This window comes from Phaenicophaeus curvirostris, chromosome 1 (assembly GCF_032191515.1).
Source record: "Phaenicophaeus curvirostris isolate KB17595 chromosome 1, BPBGC_Pcur_1.0, whole genome shotgun sequence".
NCBI classification, from domain to species: domain Eukaryota; kingdom Metazoa; phylum Chordata; class Aves; order Cuculiformes; family Cuculidae; genus Phaenicophaeus; species Phaenicophaeus curvirostris.
In genome coordinates, this window is record NC_091392.1 from 160,002,501 (window position 1) to 160,016,104 (window position 13,604).

Here is a 13,604-nt window from a genome sequence, read left to right on the forward strand (position 1 = left end):
TGGGGGATATAAAGCAAAGTTTGACTGTTTGAAGAAAGAGATTCGGCATTTTTTTTTTTTTATCATAGAATCATAGAATGGTTTGAGTTGGAAGGGACCTTAAAGATCATCTAATTCCAACCCCGCTGCCATGAGCAGGGCACCCTCTGTCAGAGAGACTTTTGGATATCTTGGTATGTTTCCTTAGCTTCACCTACTGTATCAGCGTGGAGGTGAGAGGCGAGAAGTCCCAGGACTTCAGCTCTAGGGAGGTCATGGGTCTTGGCAAACCTTTTGTTGTCCTGCTGCCTCTGCAGTCATGCAGTGTGTGTGTAACATGTTAGGAATGGTCCAGAGAAAGCAGAAGTACATTATCTGGAAAGTACCAGTAATACTTAAAGCTATGAAAGATTTAGCTGGCAGCTTTTGTAAAGCTGTTCAGAAAAGATATTTTGGGATGACTATTACAGCAACATTAAAACTATTCAACACAACCAAAAAGCTGAGGGGTCACTTAATGCATTTTAAGCCAGTGATGGGCCCTGCAAACACTGTTGGCCTGCTTCCCTCCAAGGATGTGGCCCCAGGAGGAGAGCCAGGGGGTCTCAGTATTCCAGCCTACTCGGGAAAAAGATAATTTTTTTCAAAGCTGTTTAAGGACCATGATTTCAGTGCAGACACAACCTCAGAGCAGGGTTGGCCATGCTGTGTAGGAAATCATCAAGTGAAATGTATGTCATGAGTAACAGTATCCTGCAGCAGAGCATGGGCTAATCCAGTGCTACTGCGGTAGCAATCCCAGGCAATTACATCTGGTGTTACAAACCTGTTTCTGTGTCTCTTACTCATTCTCTCCTCTGTCCCAGAGCTCTAATGTGCCTGTTTGCAAGCTTGTTGTCACTGGCAGGAGCGCAGCCTTTCTTGCCCCATGAGCTTGAGTGGTGGAAAGTGAAGCTCATGCCTGCATGAATGGAGGTGACCTCTTCTTCTGTCACTGCACTTTCTGCAAGGAGATTACTATTCACATATCTCCAAGAGAATACTGTATCATTCTATGGATGCTTTTATGTTATTTCTCATTCTGGCCAAGCACTGAAATGTATTGCTAAGATTCCAGGGAGCCTTCTTTAGCTGTTTCATATGGAAACAGTTATTATGAGTGTTGTAAAATAAATGCTTTACTACGCAGTTATCATGTATGAGTTATTAAAGTAATTTTTAAGCGTAATAATCTTATTTTGATTTTTAACCATCACCTCTTCTGCAATGTAGCTATTCTAAACAATGTGGTTTGTGGTAGAACCAAGTGAGCTGAGCAGGTTTTCCCTGCAACAACTGCCAGCTACAAAGACTTTCAAAAATAAATAAGCAAGAACTTTATTAGGCTCATTTATAACAAGTCTTTTTTTGGCCCAGGTCCTTGATCTGACGTTTCAGTGACTCCAGAAAATCGTTTGGGGTAGCAGCTCAATCTTCAGCAAAGTTTGCCTAAAACAGGATCTAGCCAAAAGGCAAAGACTGGAACAGACACAGGTGGGAGCAGAGACAAGAGACACTGTCTGCTATGACCTAGAATTGGTGTTGTAAGCAGTATGGCTCAACTTCTTCCAAAATGTGCAACTGTAACTTGTGTACATCTGTGTAGTAATGCTGGCTTTTAAATACATTATTTCTGTGATATGAATTACAGCATATGAATGAGTTAAGGCAGCTGTACCCTCTTTGACCACAGCCTCCTGTTGTTCCCATGCTGAGTGTGATGTCGGCAGGCATCACTGGTTTATCACTCAGTGCTGGACCATGTGTGTCCCCATCAGTCAAGCTTCTCCACTGCTGGAAGCTGACACTTATAGAATCACAGAATCACCAGGTTGGAAGAGACCCACCCATCGAGTCCAACCATTCCTATCAAACACTAAACCATGTCCCTTAGCACCTCATCCACCTGTCCCTTAAACACCTCCAGGGAAGGTGACTCAACCACCTCCCTGGGCAGCCTGTTCCACTGCCCAGTAATCCTTTGCGTGAAAATCTTTTTCCTAATGTTCAGCCTAAACCTCCCCTGGCGGAGCTTGAGGCCATTCCCTCTTGTCCTGTCCCCTGTCACTTGGGAGAAGAGGCCAGCACCTTCCTCTCCACAACCTCCTTCCAGGTAGTTGTAGAGAGCAGTGAGGTCTCCCCTCAGCCTCCTCCAGGCTAAACCACCCCAGCTCTCTCAGCCGTTCCTCATAAGGCCTGTTCTCCAGCCCCTTCACCAGCTTCATTGCTCTTCTCTGGACTCGCTCCAGAGCCTCAACAGAGCTTCCCCTTGCATCTGTGAGGTTTGGGAGGTGGTGAGCAGCTTTATGTGCCTGCCCGTTGCTGGGTGTAGTTCTCATACAGGTGTTGGTCCTCCTGCTGAGCATTTGCAGAGGTATGTATTGCAAAGGCACTTGTGACATGTTTTTTCGGTCCTTGCTGACCAGAACCTATGATGTCATGCAGAAGCTAGGGACAAGATGAGACGTTCGCACCTTGCTGATTCTGTGCCATATTCACAGGTTGGTGACAGGAGCTAGTCATGACCCCATCTCCTCCATGCCCTGGCAGAGGCTTTTTTAGACATTTGTTGGTAACTCACAGTGACAGGAGGAACTGGATGCTCTTCAGGGACCACTCCAACTGGCCTCAGGACAATACACGGTGCTCTCATTTCTTAAACCTATATTTAAGTACTACCAACAAAGAAATTCAATATCTTAGAACTGAGTAAACTCATCCTAGTAGAAGTCAAGTATGTGCTGAATATGGATAGTTTGGTGGCGGACAGCAGCTGAGAGAGCCAGGGAATAAGTATGGTCCAGGCTTGTGTCTGGGGCTCTGGAGGCATCTCTGCCTTTATGCCATGCACATATAAACTCCTCTGTCCCCATATCCTTTCTACAAACTGAAGGGGAAGGGAGTCCTTTACAAGGATCTCGATACACCTATAGAAGTCTCTGAAACAACTAAGGAAGAAATTCTTTTGTTTGTTTTGTCTAAAGGAGTTGCTGTTTCTTTCTGCCCAACCAATGATAACTTGTGAATTGTTTCAACTGAATCCAAGTACCAGGCAGAAACATTTCACTATCCTGGAAAGCTTGCAGATGTGCAGGGTGTTTCTGTCCTTTTAGCCTCCTGGTTTGCTCTAAAACTGCTATTTTTTTTAAAAAAAATGATGCTTCTCACTTTTGATACCAGGCATTCTACACAGTGTGTTGAGGTTGAAAACTGACTAAAGGGGAGAAACATTTATCCCCTTAAGTTAAACAATTATTTTAGTGAGAGAGAAGATAAGTTCACACTAATCAGCAAATATATAAAAGCTCTAGATGTCTATAGCATGTTCAAATTGTTAATTTAAAGCTTCCATTTTTGAAACAGCTGGGATGAGGTTCAGGGATCTCTAATAACAGGTTTACCCAAACCCATTTGAGTCTAGATGCTGTCTTTGCTCTCCTGTGCTGCTCACATGCTTGTGTTTGGAGCTGACAATGGAAATCTTTCATCATGATGGCATGAGGATTCCTTTTATACTTGCTGCTCCTCATTTCACACAGAAGAGTAATATAGCATTAGGGAATTGTTGGAAGGGAATTTCTTATCCTTATACCTGCTCACTGAGATAAAATAAGAGATTGGAACTATGTGAATTTCTGTCTCAGAGACACGTTCAAAAGCAAGAGTATTTAAGAGTACTTAAATGTAAAGGCAAGTTTGTTTATTTGCCAAGTGAACCTCTCTGCAAAATCAGAGAACCATAAATAATTAAGTACAATGAGACATTCATATTTTCTCTTCTCCTGCAGAGATATCAGAGTGTCCTCGTTGCTGACCATGTTGATAGTGTCCTCCCAGCCATCTTCAAAACACTCTGGGCAGGTTTCAGTGGCCTAAATACGGGTGCCCAAAGCCCTCTGAGAACACCTTGACATGTCCAGAGTAACGGTGTGGGGCTGATGGAGAAGACACAGCACTGCCAGGAGACCCTCACCCTCCAGCAGCAGTGGCTGGAGTCCAGATAGGGTACCTAGGATTGTAGTAGATACTCACATTTAGGCCATTTAATCCTTCTGGAGGAGTAGGTTTGATTCCAGCTGAGAGCACCTAAATGCAAACATCAACATGGGAGTTTGGTTCACTCCTACCCATGGAAACATATTCTGTATGATTGATGAATCTAGAAGTAATTAATCTCTCTAAAACCAGGATTCAGTCACCAAAAAGCAGGTGCTTAATGCTATTTTAGGTGGTGTGGAGTATCCCAGTTGGCATCCTGTTGCTGCACCAAATAGAACATGGGCTTCCTCTGTCTTGTGTCATGTCTGCCAGCCCCATGTGGATGTCTCATCTGTCCTGGAGTATCAAATGGCACGAGGAGCCAATATTAAGGGAACTGAAGACCAACTGTTCTGGTAGGGCATCTGAATCATCCTCCAGGCTCCTTTGACTGTATCAACCAAATCTCTGATGATTATAGTGGAAGTCAAAATACTAAATTTTAAGAGAAGATCTAAGCGGAACACCCCAAAATAAAGCTATATCACTGAAAATATCACAAGAGCTGGGACACTGAAAGCCTCTCTTGCCTCCCAAAATAGCAATCCAGCTTACAGACTGATGGTTATTTTTAAGTCAGTTTTTCATAGTTCCCCTTGTTGTAACTGTACCTCCACTATGAAGAGGCTTGAGCACCCCTTGGTACCTACAGAAAGGTGCCATATCATGCATTCAACGAGGCAGTCAGCAGCAAAGTATGACATGAGACAAGGGGTAGACTTAAACTTAGGTCTTCCCCTTGCAAGGTGAAATAGATGGGAAAGTGTCTCTTTTGGAGATACAACAGGTCTTTTGTCTGGACAAAAGCATTTGGATTTGACTAATTGTAAGCATGGACGGCAGCTCAGGAGATGGGAGATTTTATCATGGAAAAAAGAGAGCTACAGGGAAACAGAGCTACAGGCCAGATTTATTTTGCCAGAGTGGCAGCTTATGGTGGAGTTCATAGGCTGCGCATTTTGGACTTAGCTGACCAAATGGGCTTATGATTGCTATTTGTGATTTAGACTTTTTTCTGTCTGTGCAAACCCTTGGGACAAATAGCAGGTCAAATGGGATGGGAAGTATGTCCTCTCAATCAATAAGCTGAAAATAATTTTCTTCCCAATGGGAAAACATTCTCTTTCCTCCAATCTTCTCTTCTTAGGTAAGATATCTAGGTAAATTTAGAAAGTTTTAAGAGCTACAGAAGAATCTGTATAATGAATTTCATTGTTTTTAAGTTTGACTACTAGCTAGAAGCTCTACTTGCCATCCATGTAGTAGTCTAACCCTCGTGTAGCATATTTTATAAAAGCCTCAGAAAACTGCATTGCAATTGCATGTAGAAGGCCATTCTTCCAACCCAAGGCAGAACTATACCTAAACCATTCTTGGCAGATGTTTGTTTGCTCTTCAAGACTACCAAACAGATATAGTCTTAGAATCATAGAATGTTCTGAGTTGGAAGTGACCCACAAGGATCATTGAGTCCAACTCCTGCCCCTGCGAAGGACAACCCCGATATTCACACCGTGTCTGCGGGCATTGTCCAAATGCTTCTTGAATATTATTAGTCTTGGCACCATTACTACTTCCCTGGGGAGCTGTTCCAGTGCTCCACCACCCTCTGAGTGAAGAACATTTCCCTAACATCCAGCTGAAACCTCTCCTGGCACATTTTCCTGCCACTCCCTTGGGTCCTATTGTTGGTCTCCAGAGAGAAGAGATCAGTGCTTGCCCCTCCTCTTTCCCTTGTAAGGAAGCAGTAAACTGTGATGAGGTCTCCCCTCAGTGTCCTCTTCTGTAGGCTGAACAGACCAAGTGACTCCAGCCACTCCTTGCACAACTTCCCTTTAAGCCCTTCGCCAACTTTGTGGCCTCCTCTGGACAATCTCCAGTAGCTTCATCTCCTTTTCATACTGTGGTGCCTAAGCTGCACACAGTCCTCAAGGTAGGGCTGCACCAGGGCAGAGTAGAGTGGGACCATCACCTCCCTCAGCTGGCTAGCAATGCAGAGCTTGATGCAGCCCAGGACACAGTTGACCCTCTTGGCTGCCAGGGCACGCTGCTGGCTCATGTTCTACTTGCAGTCAACCAGAACCCCCAGATCCTTTTCTGCAGGGCTGCTCTGCAGCTTCTCTCTACCCAGTCTGTATGCATAGCTGGGGTTGCAACATTCCAGGTGCAAAATCCAGAACCTGCCCTTGTTAAACTTCTTAGGGTTGGTGATGGTCTCTGCAGGGCCTCTCTGCCCTCAAGACTGTCAATGGCTCCTCTCAGTTTTGTGTCATCCACAAACTTAGTTATTAAACATTCAAGACCTGCATCCGAGCCATTTATGAAGATGTTAAAGAGTACTGGCCCTAAGATGGATTCCTGCGGATCGCCGCTAGTAACCAGCAGCCAGCTTGATGTAACCCCCTCATTTTACTGAAGCCTGTGTTGAGCAGCAGATTGGAGATCCAGGGCCTGGAGGCGAAGGTGAGAGCAGGTTTGCACAGTTTGTTTTTGTACACTCATTAACGACATTCCAAAACCCATTAAATCAAATAAGATATATTGAAAAATATATACATAATCACTTTGCTGAATGACAACTGCAAATGCATTTGAGCATGAGCTTGGATTGCTTGCCACCTTACTATTTCACTTGGTGCCTCTCTAGACCGAGACTTACATGGCAAGACGTCACTCCAGCCTCTTATTAGCCAACAAATTTCACAGGGAATAATGTGTTGAGCATGTTCTCAGTTAAACACTGCTTCTTAGCAAAACGAAGACATTTCCTGACAGAGGACCACATGGAAGGAAACATTGCTTAGGCATGTGAGGGTTTTTTTTTGCCAAACTGCATCAGTCTGAAGACCGGACAAGAATGTACTCCCTCCTCAAACCTGGAATGAGATCCTGCAAACAGAGCTATATCCAGCAAAGTTTTACAACTCAGAATTATCTCCAGCATCTGTGCAGGAAACATGAGAAAGGACATTCTCTCTCTGTGGTTTACGTTGTTGCTAATGAGGGTAAGGTTGCCTCCACTCCCTCTTGTCAACTGCCCTCTGCACACTCAAGATATTTCATCATTTCAAGCTCTCCCCTTCAACACCAAACTGCTAAGCACAGGCTGGATGTGCTGTAGCAATATTCCAAATGCAAGAAGACTCAAGAGCACTCTCTATGGCATCTGCCACACTTCTGCATAAAGCCGTATCACTGATTAGTGTGTTGTCTGAATATAAAAACATTTCTTAAATGTTTCTCTGCTGCTTTACTGATGGGTGGATCTGGGACCTATGAGTCATTTCTTTAGTTCTTGGTGATAAAATGCATCTTCAAAGAGCAATACTTGCATGAATATTTTGAGCACCGTAGCACAGCTCTTTTCAGTCAGCTGTTACCCTGGACCGGGATAGCAATAGCCAAAGCCACCAGTCAGCTGGAAGTAGCCAAAGCAGAATAAAATCCCTTAAAAAAAATGAGCAATTCCAGTTTTTTTAAATTACTGATAAAACAAATGCAGCCTTGTTTGAAGGGAACATTTTCTGCAAGCTTACTACTTAATTCATAATGTTTTAAAGATTTACTTATGCACTTCTAACTTCTCATCTGGCTACGTTGCTCTGAATAGAAGAAAACCTGTTCCTGAGCTTAGAGGCTCCTTTAATGTGGATCTCTGATATGTTGGTTTTAAATTACAGCTCACGAGAGACCAAAATTCTTATTTGTTACTAAGAAATACGTAATAACAGAGAGAAAACATGCATATAGTTAAACTTATTGTGTGTAATATTTATGTTTTCATTTAAATTCATCAGTGAATAATATGAGATCCGACACAAAAAAAACAAGACTTACGCTATAGCCTGGGAATCAAGAGTGGGAGGAGGGAGACAAAAAGATGGTTATAGAATGTGTTCTAACCTGTCACAGTGAAACAAAGATCAATTTGATCACTTCAGTCAGTGTGAGTGGACATGCGTTCAAACAGAGATGTTTTCTTACCCTTGCTTGGAAAATGTCAGTGTGCACCAGCCCACAATGTCTGTGAAGAGATTTTTAGCTAATAACAATATCGCTGTGCTTGAGCACCCACCCTATTCATCAGACCTGTCTCTCTCTTCCTAAAGATCAAGCTGGTGCTCGAAGTTGGTAGAAATCAAAGCAAAAGTGATGGAGATCCTCAATGGGCTTTCGGAAAATGTTCTGTAGAACTGCTTTGAATTTTGGCAGCATCGTATGCAGCTGTGTGTTTCAGCTCAGAAGGGAACTATTTTGAAGGTGATTGTAGTTGATTTTCTTATTTTGTTAAATAAAAAGAGTTACAGGCACAGTCTCGGGGGTTTTTTTGTGTCAGAACTTAGGAGAATACCTTGCCAGTGTTTGCTAATCACTCTTCCTAAGAGTGACAGATATCCTGCATGGTCCAACAAACGCTAAGTCAATCTTCAGGTTCAGTGCAAGGCAATATCCTGAAAGAAAAATTGCTTTGGCTGTTTGTGATCAGCAACTTGAATTACAGTCTTGGAATTCTGAGATTCATACCATTTCCTTTAAGGAGCATGACCACATGTTTGCAGAGTGAGGACTGGTTTTTTATTTCATTGCAGAAGCCAAGTTAGAAATCATAAAGACAGCATGATAGCAACAGGCTGCCTCATGAAGAGGAGGAAAAAATCAGAAGCTAACTCTTAAGTATAGAAGGAAATAATGTTATATAATATATGTATAATGTTTTATATAATATCAGTAATAGCAGTTACAACACCGGGCTGATGATTGTTTATTAAGAGAGCTTCTGTGCTTGTTCCATTGCTCTGATCTCTGAATACAAATGTGGTATTCATTTTTTCCACTGTGCATACCAGTTCTTACCAGTTTATCGGAAACATTTAAATGATTCGTTTCCCCTGCCTCCAGACGGGTCTCTTTGACATAAATTAGGCTCTGCAACATTGCTGAAAAGGCCAGGGCTGCCTCACTTTGCGTTCCTGTTGGTGGTACAAAGGCTCTGCCTTTGCAGCCAGAGCTGACCTTGGCTGAGAGTGTAGGGTTAACCTAGATGGTGCCCAGCACATGCAGGGAGCCTCTGCTCCAGTTATTAATCCAGACGAAAAACGATAGGCGTCAAATGCAGAGCAACAGGCCGTTTGGCAGAGCCAACATAAATCAGGAAAAAGCATTGAGGAAATTCTTCCCCCATCATCCTTCAGCAGACAAGGCAGGGTTGAGCAGGGGGACACCTGGACCAAGTTAACGTGAACCAGCTAACCCAAGCCTCACCATGTCTGCCAGGTGAGGAGCTGCCCAAATGCAGCAGTGGGGAAGCTGAGCTTTCCCGGTCCTGGTCTCCCACGTTGTGACCCACAGCCAGGCAGGATAGGTCTGATCTGCTGTCTTCAAGGCCTAACTAGCTCAGGCTGAGTTTCCAGTGAGGCCCGAGCCCCTCCTGAGTCCAAGCAACACATCATGCTTGGAGAAGGCTGAGAGGAGACCTCATTGCTCTCTACAACTACCTAGAAGGAGGTTGTGGAGAGGAGGGTGCTGGCCTCTTCTCCCAAGTGACAGGGGACAGGACAAGAGGGAATGGCCTCAAGCTCTGCCAGGTGAGGTTTAGGCTGAACATTAGGAAAAAAATTTTCACAGAAAGGGTCATTGGGCACTGGAACAGGCTACCTGAGAAGGTGGTTGAGTGCCCTGGAGTGCCTTAAATGCCCTGGAGGCATTTAAGGAAAGAGTGGATGAGGTGCTAAGGGGCATGGTTTAGTGTTTGATAGGAATGGTTGGACTCGATGATCCGGTGGGTCTCTTCCAACCTGGTGATTCTATGATTCTATGATCATCAGTCACTCAGTTCTAGATCTGACCTACTCAGCCCTCTGCAGGGTGAGAGGCAGCAGCCTGAGCTGGTTCTCCAGGAGAGGGGACCATCAGCAAGCCAGGGCTCACAGGGATTTTGGCCATGTAGCACCCACTTGCTCACCCATCTCCACATCAAGGAGTAGACACCCTTGGTGCAGACAGCCAGTAGCTGCCTCTTACTGGAAGCAGGACATTTTGCGGCAAAGGAGGAAGAAGAAGAACCACATTCTCAATTCCATGCACTGTCTTGTGCTGGCATAGAGGTTCCCACCCTGCCAAAATCCTGCAGCTGACTCATTTAAATCAATTCAAGAGGGTACTTGCACTCCAGGAATGTAGCCTCTGTTTTGAGGGCTTGTCCTCTGCAGGAATGCTGCAGCTGCCGCTTCTCCAGACAGATGCAGGAATATCCAGATCCAGCACATTTCCACTGTACAGAGACAGCAACAGAGATGTTGAGAAGTGACCTCTTGTGCCCATTTTTTCTTCTTACCCTGCTGTGCTTCCAGGACACAGTACTCACTTCTTGGCTAGAAAAGTCACTGTCATTTTTCCTTGAGCAAAGACTCCTTTCACAAAAATAGGAGCTTTTCTAGTTCTTTCTAATTTCTAATTTTCTAAATCTTCCACAGAAATAGGAACTTTTCCTCTTTAAAGATCTGCATTTAGACCTCTGACCAGGTGCTTAGTTAATTGTCATGGCTATTACAGCATTCCTAGGTCAAGAGTATGGCGAATAACTCAGGCTGCCTTTTCTGCTGGGCTGGTGGACGATGGAGAGAGGCAGTCACACCACCTCACCCAGGCACCTCTGTCAAGTGGTCAAGAATCCAGGCACTAGGATTATTTTTTCCCTATGGAAAAGGAACTGTTGTTCTCTGTTGGAAAGCCATGAGCAAGAACTAGTCAAATGTAACTTAACACATTCAAGAAGTGCCCAAGTGCATGACTTATTGTACCTACAACGTAACACGGCCACAGCAGACCAGAGACTTGGGCCCTTCCAAGCCTGCTGAACTTGCACCTAAGCAATTGTATTGTTTATTTTCACTTTTCTACTGTCAGTTACTGTCTCTTTTCAACTCAAGTAGTGTTGAGTTTTCCAGAGTGGGGACCATGGCTGTTCACGTGTAAAGTGCTCATGAGATTTCCATGACCAACTGCCCTTTCATCCCATGCAGTTGCAGATGTCACATTTGGATGGGGGTTTCACCTTCTCCTTCAAGCACAGGGAAGGAAAATAGGGAGGTGATGAATCCTTTGAATTATAGACTTTAATATACACACACTGTAAAGTATCTGATTCAAAGCTGCCTGGTGCAATGGGACAGATTTGTGCTGAAGTGGAAACACAATCCTGTTTTTCAGAATAAAGTTCACTATACAAACAAGGCCTCCTAATTCAATGATTTTATTTCACTAAGTCAGCACCCCAAATTCTAATTCAATGAAGTTCATAGTGGCACAGACCTGGCTTATCACTCAGACATGTGTAGCTCGAAGCATCATGTAATGCATGGCATGGGCTATGTATGGATGTGCTTAAGAGTTTATTTGACCTTGGTCCCCACCAGCAAACTTCTGGATCTGATGTGGATGTGATGTAGTTGTAAATAATCGCTTCTTCAATTAAATATGGCCTGCCTGGAAAACAGCTATTTAATAAGCTGCAGATGCATTTATGGGTCTTCCTATTTAAGATTTCTTCTTATTTTAAAAGAGCTGGTACTGTTTATTTCTCTCAGAGGGTGCAACTCTTCACAAGTGATTATTCTTTTTTTCCTGAAGCTTTCCAGTCTCCCTCAGCAACTTTTCTGTATAGAAGGATCCTGAAAGCGTTTGGAATAATCTCTTCCCTCATTTCAGTGTACCTGAGATTTATAACTACTCATGCACCTAAGAGAAATTAAGTTTAGGTGGAAATACGTAATATCTTTAACTCCACAGACATATTCTTGTGGCACCAGGAAAAACACTGAAGCTGGACATCTGACATGCCAGGCACCATCAGGCCAGCCGCCTCCTGATTCTGCTCCCCACACCTCTGAGGGAAGAGGAAATAATCTGGCATGGTCTTTCCCTGAGAAACTGAAACCTGAAGTCAGAAGCACAAGTTACAGCCCTGCCGTTGCCTCAACTAACGATCTGCCACGATGGTGCCAGAGAGTTGCCTCTGATATCTGGCATAGTGTCAGAGGTGTTAACATCCAATTACAGGAAAAAATGAGCTCTGCAACCAAGGGAAAAACTAATGCCACCCTGGGAAAAACTAATGCCACCTTTCTGTTGTCCTGGGAGATTTTTGTTCCTGGGAGAGAGGGATTTTTGTCAAGTATGAAATAAATAAAATTTCTGAGAGATGTGTTTCCATTAATTTAAAAACTTCTAATGTGTAGATATGCTTCCCGAGTATAAGGGACATTATGCACATAAAGGTTTTGGTAACGTTTGAGAACAGGGAAATTAAACTGTCTGGAAATAACAAAAACTAAAGCCACCTTGATTGACATCTGAGACCTCACTAAGTTTTCAAAACAAATTACTTTCCCCCGTTTTTATTCTGTTCATTCTAATGTCCGTTGGCATGAGTTTTTATGCTTGACATTTTTGGGTCTGTTACAGGCTGTTATGTCAGTTAAAAAGGTTGATGCAAAGAATGGAGCCAGACATTTCCCTGTGCACATCAGGATTTAGGATCCCCCTGTGTTTGTGAGGATAAGGTTACTGGTGAGTGAGAAGGCCTTCATGGTCAAAGATACCCTGGGGACAGTTCACTTCCCAACTTTCCATAATAAGCAGCAATGAAAGAAAATCTGCCATGTGTACCCACAGATATAGCTGCTCTGTTCAGTCTCTCACACAGGTTTGTGGCATTTCTGTCTGGGTGAGCTGCAGTTTCTTCCTTCCCTCAACCCAGGAGGAACCAGGAGATGCTCTGTCTTGAGACGTGTTCCTGTGTGCCACCCAAAGATGATGTAAAGTGTACTGTCCCTTTGCAGCCAGAGACACAAGACAGCAAAGTGGGAAGGAAAACAACCCTAAAGGGGCAAAAGAGTAATTTTCTTCAGCTTTTTGTCCATTCAGTTCCCTGAATGCTGCAAGACCTTCTACAGAGGCATTGTAAAGCAGCTCCTTGAGGGAATACAGAAAAAAGGAGGAGGAGGGCCAGGCAAACATTGACAGGGGAAGGGTCGAAGTTAAAGGGGGTATAACCTTGCATGTCCACCCTCCAATTAACACCTTGTCTCATAGCAGGGGCTGAAACACATGCTTGTGACTTTTGGCAGTCAGAAGAAAATGACAAGAAGGTGATTTATATGATTACGAATGGGCAGGTGTCAAGAAGACGGGGGCACCACCTTCCAGCGGTGCCCAGCAACAAGACAAGGAGTAACAGGCACAAAATGGAACACAGGAAGTTCCACCTGAACATGAGCAAAAAGTTCTTTACTGTAAGGATCACAGAGCTGCCCAGAGAGGTTGTGGAATATTTTCTCTGGAGATATTCAAAACCTACCTCAACATGTTCCTGTGAAACCTGCTGTAGGTGAACCTGCTTTAGCAGGGAAGTTCAACTAGATGATCTCCAGAGGTTGCTTCCAACCCTGACCATTCTGCAAACCTTCAATGACTTGCTTCTGCAGCGGGAAGTCCAGCCCTGCTCACCATCTCTCTTCAATCTTACCGCACAGTCCCCAGGAAGGTAC